Source organism: Marmota monax, unplaced genomic scaffold (assembly GCF_021218885.2).
Source record: "Marmota monax isolate L192 unplaced genomic scaffold, Marmota_monax_Labrador192_F-V1.1 WCK01_AAM20220418_F8-fsc00115, whole genome shotgun sequence".
Lineage (NCBI taxonomy): Eukaryota > Metazoa > Chordata > Mammalia > Rodentia > Sciuridae > Marmota > Marmota monax.
This window is the reverse complement of record NW_026694419.1, coordinates 327,764-338,722: the sequence shown is the minus strand read 5'-3', so window position 1 is coordinate 338,722 and position 10,959 is coordinate 327,764.

Sequence of the window (10,959 nt, the reverse complement as noted above, 5' to 3'; positions counted from 1 at the left end):
TATATTCTCTTTTATACTACATTTTAAAAAGTATTTGCTACAAACAGCTAAAAAGCTTTGTTCACTTAGATATTGTTATTGTTCCTATACTAAAGATTAAAGATGCTTCCTTGTTTTTTTTTTTCCTTTTACCATCATTTGCTTCCTTATACCCTGGATTGACACATTTAATCAATGCATACTAGATTGCCCACCCAGTATCTTACAATATTTCCGTTGCTGTGGTCACAAGCTGACCACTCCCCCAGAATCTACAATTGCATAGGAGTCAGCACATAAAGAGTTACTATCTCATACTTCAGGGATCTTGAAGGACCAAATTCTTCAGCCAAATAGCTGTGTCTGTCCTAACAAGTTAATCCACATATCATTCTGAGACCTGCGACTGATTACTCCCTCTGTGGGCCACCTCAGTAGACAAATTGTGATTTTCGGACAATCCAAACTAGGGTTGTTTGATGTGTGTGCTATTGGGGACAATTTTGGCATTTGTTAGCCACCTGTCTGTGAGGCCTAGATGATAATTCCTGTTGTGAAAACTGTGCTGGATGTGATGCCAGACATGAGAGCTTGAACTTGGTGATAGTAGAAAAGAAAACAAGTTAAGGGACAGAATATGCAGGAAAGGTTTAATTAGAGCTTCTCCCAAAAGAAGGGAAAGCAGCACTGACCAGAGTGTCAGCCTCACTTCCCTGAATAAAGGGAAAGAGTTAGTTTATTCAAGCTATAGGACTAAGGTTTGGAATATTATTTGTCCTTAGGTACATTTCAAAGGTGTGCTTTTCTGTTCCTATGAGGACACTTTAACTCTGAGGAAGACGTGATCACTCAGTCATCCTGGAGCCTACTGCTTATTTTTCATATTGAGACCATGACATTTTCTGTAAACATCTCTGTCTTGTGATAAGGATGAGTTGCTGTAGCTGTTAAGAGAATACACAGGTGAGAAATAGAAGAGCACACAAATCACTGCAAATTACAATTTAAGGGACCTGGGAATGTGCCCTTTGGATGGCTCCTCAACTGTTTTGATCCTTTATGTCCTTTGTCCTCTGAGATTCATGGCAAGAGCATCCTGGCCCTAATGATGCACCTGGTCCCTGAAGATAATAAGGTTGTTTAAGGGGGATAGGAAGGAATATACCAAGTTTTTAATGTCTAACAAGCTATGAGTTAATGTGAGAAAACAGAAAAATAAAGTACATTTAGTGGCTGGTAGGCAATGAGTTAAGGCCCAGGAGTGCACTGCCCTTTGTCCCTATGGTGTCTCTAATTGTCTCAGACCCAAGCAGGAAATCTGGTATAGTAACTTGAATGATGGGACAAATTAGCCCTTTAGACAAACACCTATATATACTTATGCATTATTTAATATAATATTTGACCTTAATGTGATGTTCCAGAACACTGTAATTTTTAGAATATACAAAAAATCTTAGACTTTTTCCTTACTATCAATTATCATGTACGGTTTCATTATCAACATGACAAGAGCAATATTTTGTGAACTTTTTCCTGCTAATTTTCTAGAAAAATATTCTGTGCACTCAATAAATAAATAAACACCACCACTGAAAATGAATTTCCCTCACCCTTACCCTATTCCTTTTTTTCCTCTTTCCTTATTTGCCTGTCTGTATCCAATGCTGTGTCAACCCTAGAAGTGGGCATAATAAACATGAATAGAACCTCAGGGAAGAATGCTCTAGTTCTGACCCAGAAGACAGAAAAAGAAATCATAACACTGGGAGACAAAACACAAACCCCTCTCTTGTTTCTCTCTTTTTCCTTTCCTTACGTATTTTTGTAGGCAAGCTATAGCAGTGTCAAGGAGAGCCTTCAGAAGTCCTGTGAGACCCAAAATCAGAGGCTCTGAATATTTCCAAAGAGTGTATTTTCACATGGAATGTAAGAGTCGAACGATTTAAGTAAACCAATATCACTGACATACTTATGAGGGCATTATATCTCTAACCTGTTTCTTAAAATGTCTTGTTTTATATTTCCTCATGTTTTGTTATAGCATGAGGCAAGCATTTCCAGTTTGCTCATCTCTAATTTGAGATTTTATTGTTTTGTACTTTCTTTTCAGGGGAGGGTGGAGACTGCTGATTAATTTATCTCTTTTACATTAAAACTATCATATTACCTTGAAGGGTCATGGATGGTGTGCAGAAATCCTGATATAAAAGTTGATTCCTAAAGAAACTATACCAGAGTTAAGAAGAAAATCTGTTTTTATGGAACAAATTCACCAAATCTACTGCCATGAAATATTTAGTATTTTGAAATTCTCTGAAAGACTTTTTTTACTGGTTTGTTTTTATAATATATATATTATATATATATATATGTATATAACATATACATATATATAATATATATATATATATATAATTTGCACATATATATACTATTTGTACATATATGATATTTGCACATATATATATGATATTTGCAAATTAAGTCATATTTATGAACAAGTTGCTTTACATATATTGTTCCCTTTATGATGCTGCTGTAGCTTGGCCAATATTTTTCAGGAATTTGCTTTGGTTAGGTAAATTTTTATAAGCATAAATTTGATTTTAAGGAGCATAGGATTAAAAATGACATTTGGCTTCTTATTCCCAAGTATCTATTATTGCCAACAATAGGACCTAAATATTATTGTGCTGCTTATTTTAAAAATAAAGTGAATAAATTTTTTAACACATTGGCTTTGTTGAAAATATGATTTTGTGAATTCTTTCCATTACTCTATAAGTAACGACACCCTTTGAATCCTGTCCTAGATCTCAATTATTGGCATCATTTGTTTTAGTATCCATATTTTACACATGACTAATAATATTCAGTATCATGACTTCAGGCATTATTATTATGGTGTATATGCTCAAATTTATTGTTCTATTTTTCTGCTGTACTCAATACAATACAGTCTAGTTGACAGAAATTACATTATTGATGCTTTAAAAAAATCTGTCTCAACTCATTTCTGATAAGATTGAAAATTTCTTGCTTCTGAACATTAGTTTAATATACTTGCCATGTCTATGATTTTTCTGAGAAGGAAAGAAAATTGTTCTTTCAACTCTAGTATAAAAAGTTTGAGGTCATTCTTGACTCTATTCATCCTTGGAAGAACTATAAACACTCTACATAAAATATTTATGAAGATTTTATTCAGAGAAGGCTCCAGAGATTGCTTAGGACATTGTAGAAAACATCTTTATTAATTGTACTATTCCCTTTCTAATATTAACCCTCTGATTTTTAAATGGAGATTTAATAAATTATTGCCTCTCATTGAAATACTTATATTAAGTATTTATTATTATAATAAATTAAGTAGTTATTATTAATTAATACTTGATGACTAATCCACTGTTCAGGGTTTTTCCAAATTATAATCTTCCTAATCATAAGAGGGTTTTAAATTATCCAGTCTCCGTATTTATAAACCTATTCTTCAAATTATTCTTCATTTTTCTTGATCTATACACAATTCAGACATATTTGGCCACTCTTTTGTGAACCACTTTAACAATTTTTTTCACTTGTCTGACAGACACTATCAGACTTTTCTTATACCCTACTATGTGCTCCTGTCAGTCTCTTTCTTATCTTAAATGCTTTCCATCTTGTTAACATTTAATCATTGGAATCTCCCAGGGATTTGGTTTTTATCTTTCCTTCCTTTTTCTGTCTATGTCCACTTCCTTGTTGATCTTAATCAGTGTCATACATTTTAAATGTCTGTGTCTAACTGTTCATAGCTCCTAATTTGGTACCACTGTTAAAGGACATACGGCCTACTGTGAAGCTGAGGCATCTGCAAAGGCCTGCCTTCACCCTGATTCTAGCAATCATGCCAGATTTCAGACATGTCACTCAGAGTAACAGGCATGAGTTTGTTGAAGGGACAGAAAGGGGAAAATGGAACACTCTTAAGAGAAAGTGTGGGTCCTCCCAGAGAAAAGAGGGATGGCATATTCTTCATAACCCCAAGTTTTATTGGGCGTCTTGGGAAATTTTCTAGAAATTCACACCCGGATATACCTCTTAAATTTTGACCAACAGTACAAATGACATCAGACATTCAAGTCTCCATTGTGATGGCAACTCAATGTAATTTTGGCCTATGATCAACAGTTCTAGTTGGGACCTGTTTGTAGGGAGCTGTCCTTATAGGAGAGATGGATAATTCTTGGGTTCTGGCATATGTTCTGTATAAGGGTCACAGCAGATATCCTCCCATTCAGGGTAATTTATGTTCTTCTTATTGGCATCTTAAGTCTCCATTTCCTCAGCAGATAAAAGATTGTTTTGCTGAGGAATGTAATATATCTTGTCAACTTAAGCCTGCAGGTTATTTGCTTTTTTGTGTGTGCCAGAGATTAAAACCAGGAGCCCTTAACCACTGCACATATCCCCAGCACTCTTTGATTTAATTAATTAATTAATTAATTTGTTATTTTGAGATAGGGTATTGCTAAGCTATTTAGGCCCTCACTAAGTTGTGAAGCTGGCTTTTTAAAATTTTTTTTTTAGTTTGAGACAGTATCTCACTAAGTTGCTTTGGGCATCACTAACTTGCTAAGGCTGGTCTCAAATTTGAGATCCTTCTGCTGAGGCTGGCTTTGAACTTGCAAACCTCTTGCTTCAGCCTTCTGAGTCAATGGGATGACAGGCATGCCCTATCGTTGTTGTTGTTCTTTTTAGTTATACATGACAATAGAGTATATTTTAAAATACTTATACCAACATGGAGTACATCTTATCTAATTAAAATCCCAGTCTTGTGGTTGTACCTGACGTGGAGATTCACTGTCGATAATTCATGTATGTACATAGGAAAGTTAACTTAGATTAATTCCACTGACTTTCCTATTCATATCCTCCTCCCCTCCCTTCATTCTCCTTTGTCTAATCTACTATTCTCTCTACCCACCCCCTTGTTTTATGTTAACATTAACATATCAGGGAGAATATTCAACCTTTGTTTTTTAAGATTGGCTTATTTCACTTAGCATAATAGTCTCCCAATCCAACCATTCAATGGAAAGGTCAAAAAGACATTCTTTTTATAGATGAGTAATATTCCATTGTATATATACCACATTTTCTTTATCCATTCATCTATTGAAGGGCACCTAATTTGGTCCCATACCTTAGCTACTGTGAATTGTGATGCTATAAACATTGATGTCTCGATGTCACTGTAGTATGCTAACTTTAAGTCCTTTGGGTTTATACCAAGGAGTGGGATAACTGGATTAAATGGTGATTCTATCCCAAGTTTTCTGAGGAATCTCATTATTACTTTTCAGAGTGGTTGCATCAGTTTGTAGTCCCACCAGCAGTGTATGAGTATACCCTTTTCCCGACATCTTCACCATGATTTATTGTTATTTGTTTCTTGATAGTTGCCATTCAGACTGGAGTGGGATGGAATCTCAGTCTCATTTAATTTGCATTTTTCTAGTGGCTAAAGATGTTGAACATTTTTTGACATATTAATTGACCAATCCTATTTCTTCTTCTCTAGGTACCTGTTCAGTTCCTTAGCTCATTTATTGATTGAATTATTTGTGGGGTTTTTTTGGTAATTTTTTTTTTTGATATCTTTATATATCTTGGAGATTAATGCTCTCTTTGAGGTGCACATGGCAAAAATTTTCTTCCATTCCATAGGCTCTCTGTTCATGTGTTTCATTGTTTCCTTTACTGTGAAGAAGCTTTTTAGTTAGATACAACTCCATTTATTGATACTTGATTTTAATTCTTTTACTTTAGGAGTCTTATTGAGGAAGTTCCTTACTAAACTTACATGACAGAATGTTGGACCTACATTTTCTTCTAGTAGGTGTAGAGTTTCTGGTCTAATGCCAGGGTCTTTGATCCACTTTGAGTTGAGTTTTGTGCAGGGTGAGAGATATGGGTTAGGAAAACTATCACATTCCATATGGCCTCATAAAAAGAAAATGCATGAGAATCAATCTAACAAAAGTGGTAAAAGACCTCTACACTGAACATTACAGAACACTAAAGAAAGAAATTGAAGAAGACCTTAGAAGATGGAAAGATCTCCCGTGTTCTTGGATAGGCCAGATAGACAAAGCAATTCTTAGTGACAAATGTGAAGCTGGAGGCATCACAATTTCAGAACTTAAATTACACTAAGAGCTCCATTTTGTTTTCCAGAGTAACAAAAAATGGCATGATATTGGTAACAAAACAGACATGAAGACCGGGACAACCAACATAAATATCTCATATTAGAAAAAGGCACCATAAACATATTGAAGAAAAGATAGCCTCTTCAACAAATGGTTCTGGGAAAACTGGAAATCTCTATGTAGCAGAGTGAAATTTAAACCCGATCTCTCACCCAGTTCAGGCATGCTTTTTAAATTAGAAATTATATGGTGGTCCACAATGGGCCTCTTTTATAGAACAATTCCCATAACCTCATGTTACCATCAGTCACATTTATCTATTCCTTATCACCATCATCTTGATTTACTTCTGAACCCTAATCTAACCTATCAGACTCTTTATTTGACATTTCTATTTGGGTAACTTAATGTATAAAAACAGCCAACCTTGAGGATCAAATCCCCAAAAGTCAAACCCCCCACCCAGCCCCAGTGTGTTACACTGTCTTCTCATCCCAATAAAAGGCAATTCTATTCTTCTAGTCATTTACATCTAAAGTCATGATGTTATCCTGTCTGTTCTTTTTTTTTCTTAATATGTCAATAAATTATGTCATCTCTACCTTCAAATTATATCCAGTCAGAATTTTCTCACTTCTTTCACATTTACTCACATTCTCCATCAAGACTCTATCATTTCTGAACTGATTATGTTGCCAATAGACTCCTAATTCCCTTGATACTTCCTTATTTCACTTTTGACTTCTGTGCTGGGTGAGAAAGAGGAGTCAGATTTTACTCTTCTACATATAGATTTCCTGTTTTTTTCCAGCATCATTTGTTTAAAAGGCTGTATTTTTCCTGATATGTATTTTTGGCACCTTTGTCAAGAATCAGATTACAGTAAGAATGGGGTCTTCATGTCTGCATTAGTGCCAGCAACCTGCTGTTTATTTATTTTAGCTCTGTAGTATATTTTGAATTCCAGTATTGTGATACCTACAGTATTTTTAAAGTGAGATACAAACACAAATCAAAGAGACCTTCTATTAGAGAAATAAGCCATTAAAATTAGAAAAAAATATTTGTAACTCATCACTGAAGTTGAATAATTTCAGAATTGATGTATATCATAGAATTCTGGAAATTTTGTAAGGGAAGAATTTTGTAGAATATATTTTCAGTGATTTATGGGTGATGTAGTTACCTATAAGTTTAATATTAGTAAAATAGCATATTATTGGAATAGAATGAGTATTTGAAGACATTTTCACTCTGCATTACCTGAATGTAGTCAGAATTTTATTAATAGATTGCCAGAGACTTTTGCACCTTCTATAGAGCTGAGAAATAATTGTGTGTATGTGCCTTTTGCTTTAGGTTATACTTAATACTAACATATATCATTATAAAATTTTCAATTAGTATGAGGTTATATATCTGTAATGTATACATACACACACACACACACACATATATATATATATATATATATATAATTTGAGTATTCTCTACCTCATTGCTTTAGTCAGTTTTTGAACTGCTGTCATAAAAATGGCCAAGGACAACTTGGAGGATGAAAAGCTTATTTGGAGTTCATGCTTTAAGAAGTCTCAGTTCATAGATGGCCCACTCCATTGCTCTTGGCCCAAGATGAGGCACCACAGCATGAGGGAAGGCCCCATTGAAGGAACATTGCTCAGCATATGATTGGTCACTTCAAACAGAAGCAAACTAAATTATTTGTTTTTCCTTTATCACATCATTCATTAATACTTCAAATTTTTTCCTGATAGGAACTTTGAGTTTGTTTATTCTTCTAATTATAATAGGTCACATGCTTGTTTGACTTTGACTTACATTTTTTTAAAACTAATTGCAATTAATTCATTTTAACATGTTAAGCATTGCAAGATTTTACTTAAAATACTAATAATCTCCCCAATGTTCCTAATGCCTCCATCTTCCCCGAACATCATTGTTCTGAATTAAGACATATTCCAAAATTTGTGAAAATACAAAAATGTAAAAAAATACAGATATGTAAATAGTTATTTTTTTTCAGAGTATAGACTCACAATACATACATTTTCTGCAACTACACACACACACACACACACACACATCTAATTTCATCATTTCAGGACAGATGTTGCCACCAAATAAGTTTTTATTACAACTATATATTTAAACCTAACTTTATATAATAGATTTTCAGAAGTAAGTTATATACAACTCTAGCTTATTCTATTTATCAATACATAATAATCCCTATGCTAGACATACCATTAATAATTCAATAATTGTCAATATGATTATATTTTTATCTGACTGAACGTATAGTGCTACAATAAATGTCATTGTATATATAACACTGAGTGCCTTATTTATAGGAATATATTCCTTAAAATTACATTAAGAAGTCATCAGACTTAGGTATTTTAAAACTTTTGGAAGGAGTTAGACATTATTTATAAAATTCCTGAAAAAATTCACATTCCCATTAGAAATGTATGCAAATATTACCAATTATGCATGATGAGGATTCACGTATTTGGAACTTTTAAAAAATTTAGCTTTGTTTTTTTCTATTTCTTTCTACAAATATTCTGTTTATATCATGGTGACTTAACTTCATCACAATATTTTTTTCTGATTATGCTTTGTTTTCAATTTCTTCTCCTGTTTATTAAAATTAATAGCTGTTCAGTGATTTTCAATATTTCTTTATAATAATAATAGTGTTACTGAAAAACATGATTGAATGAATGAATAAATAAGTATTATCAATTATCTTATGATTACAGTTTTAAGTTGTGTTCACCAGCTTTTTGGTTAACATTATCATTGGATGAAAGAGTATATAATCTCAACTGACAGCTTTTCATGCAGTGATTACATAAAACACTATCAAGAATTGTCTAAAAATTGAAGTTTTCTTCAGTCTTTTTTTCTTTTCATTTTTGTCAATTATTATCACAAAAATAATCTTCAGATTTGTGTTAACTTATTTCATGAGAATGTGTGTATGTACGTTTGTGAGATCTTTTTTATTACTATTTCATGAACCCATCATAAATACAGATTATTCTTTGTAGGTGACATGAAGCAACTAGAACTGTTATATATTGCTGGTGGGAGTATAAAATGCTGCAATCCTTTTGGCAGTTTCTCATAAACATAAACATGTACATTCTCTAGTAGTGAGTGATTTCATTGCTAGGTTAGAAAAATTAATGGAAAATATATAATTTGTTTAGGAATTTTTATATGAGCCTTATTAATTACATCCTCAAATAAGAAACAACGGAAATTTCCATCCACAGGAGAATGCTATATTTAAGTAATAGTCAATACAATACTAATTAACCACCAAAAGCAAACCCTAAGCAATGTGATACACACAAAAAACAGGGACTTATATCAAAAGCATGTTTAAGAAAGGAAGACAGCGAGATTGTAACCACTATGCACTGTATTATTCCACGTAAAATTAAATTTCAGAGCTGGCAAATCTAATTCAGTTTACATGCAATAGAATTTGAGAATGTGATAGAGAGATAAACTTGCATGAAAACTACAGATCTCTCACTAAAGGTTGTGAAGAATGGAGTGAATTATACCTACGATATAGCCATTTTGATGCGTCTCACAAAGAATATTCAGAATGATAGTACATGACTAGAGCATCTTATTAATGTATGGTAAGAAAATGCCAAAAATCACAGTCATAAATAATGCATTTAAATGGAGCATTTAAGTTATTAATGAGGAAGCCATTTTTTTTTGTAGAAATCTTAATATACACATGCTGAAAGTGTGAAGTTGTTATTGAGAGTATCTAACAGCAGTGAGGTTGGATCTTTCCTCTAGAAAGCTATGTTTTGTTTTTTTCAGCTTTCATGGAAGAACTTCATCATGACCAGTTACTAAATGTCCTTCTAAAATTCTTAGGAATCAAAGGACTCATAAATATGTGGAAAGTAGTCTCTCATACACTCAAAACTTTATTGGAACAGGAAAAAGGAGTTTAAGGAAGGTTTTGTGAAATTAAGTAACACAGAAGAATCAAGAAGTACCAAAGTATCACATGGGCTGAGATTTTACAGTGAATTTCTGTGAAGGCCACAGGATCACCAGAAAGAAAGAAGCTTCAGGAACCCTGAATAACTCAAATGACCATTTATTTGCTACTGAATTACATAAGAGAGCACTCTCCAAAATCATGCTTGACATGTAATAATGTATATTTAGCTTACAGAAAAACACAAAGGATATATACTCATTCATATGACACTGGGCAAATTGCACCAATCTGATGTTTTATTTTTCTCATTAGGTGGTCTCTAGTTCCTATTTCAACTGCACTTTCAATGTTTTATGAGTTCATTGATAATCATGTCTAATGTATATGACTAAAGACAACAAAGCCAAAATTAGTTTATTAGCAAAAATTGCATTATAAATAGGTGAGAAGGGCTGGGTGTGGTGGTGCACATCTGTAATCTTAGTGATTTGGGAGGCTGAGGCAGAAGGATCATGAGTTCAAAGCCAGCCTCAGCAACAGGCGAGAGACTAAGCATCTCAGTGAGACCCTGTGTTTAAATAAAATACAAAATAGTGCTGGAGGTGTGGCTCAGTGGTCGAGTGCCCCTGAGTTCAATCCCCAGTAACCTCCCCCCAAAAAAGAAATAGGTGAGAAGAAATCACAAGTTGATTTAAATGTACTTATGATTAAATTAAAAATTATATAAGCATTGTTCACAACTCATTCTATAGATGGTTTAAAATTGTATTA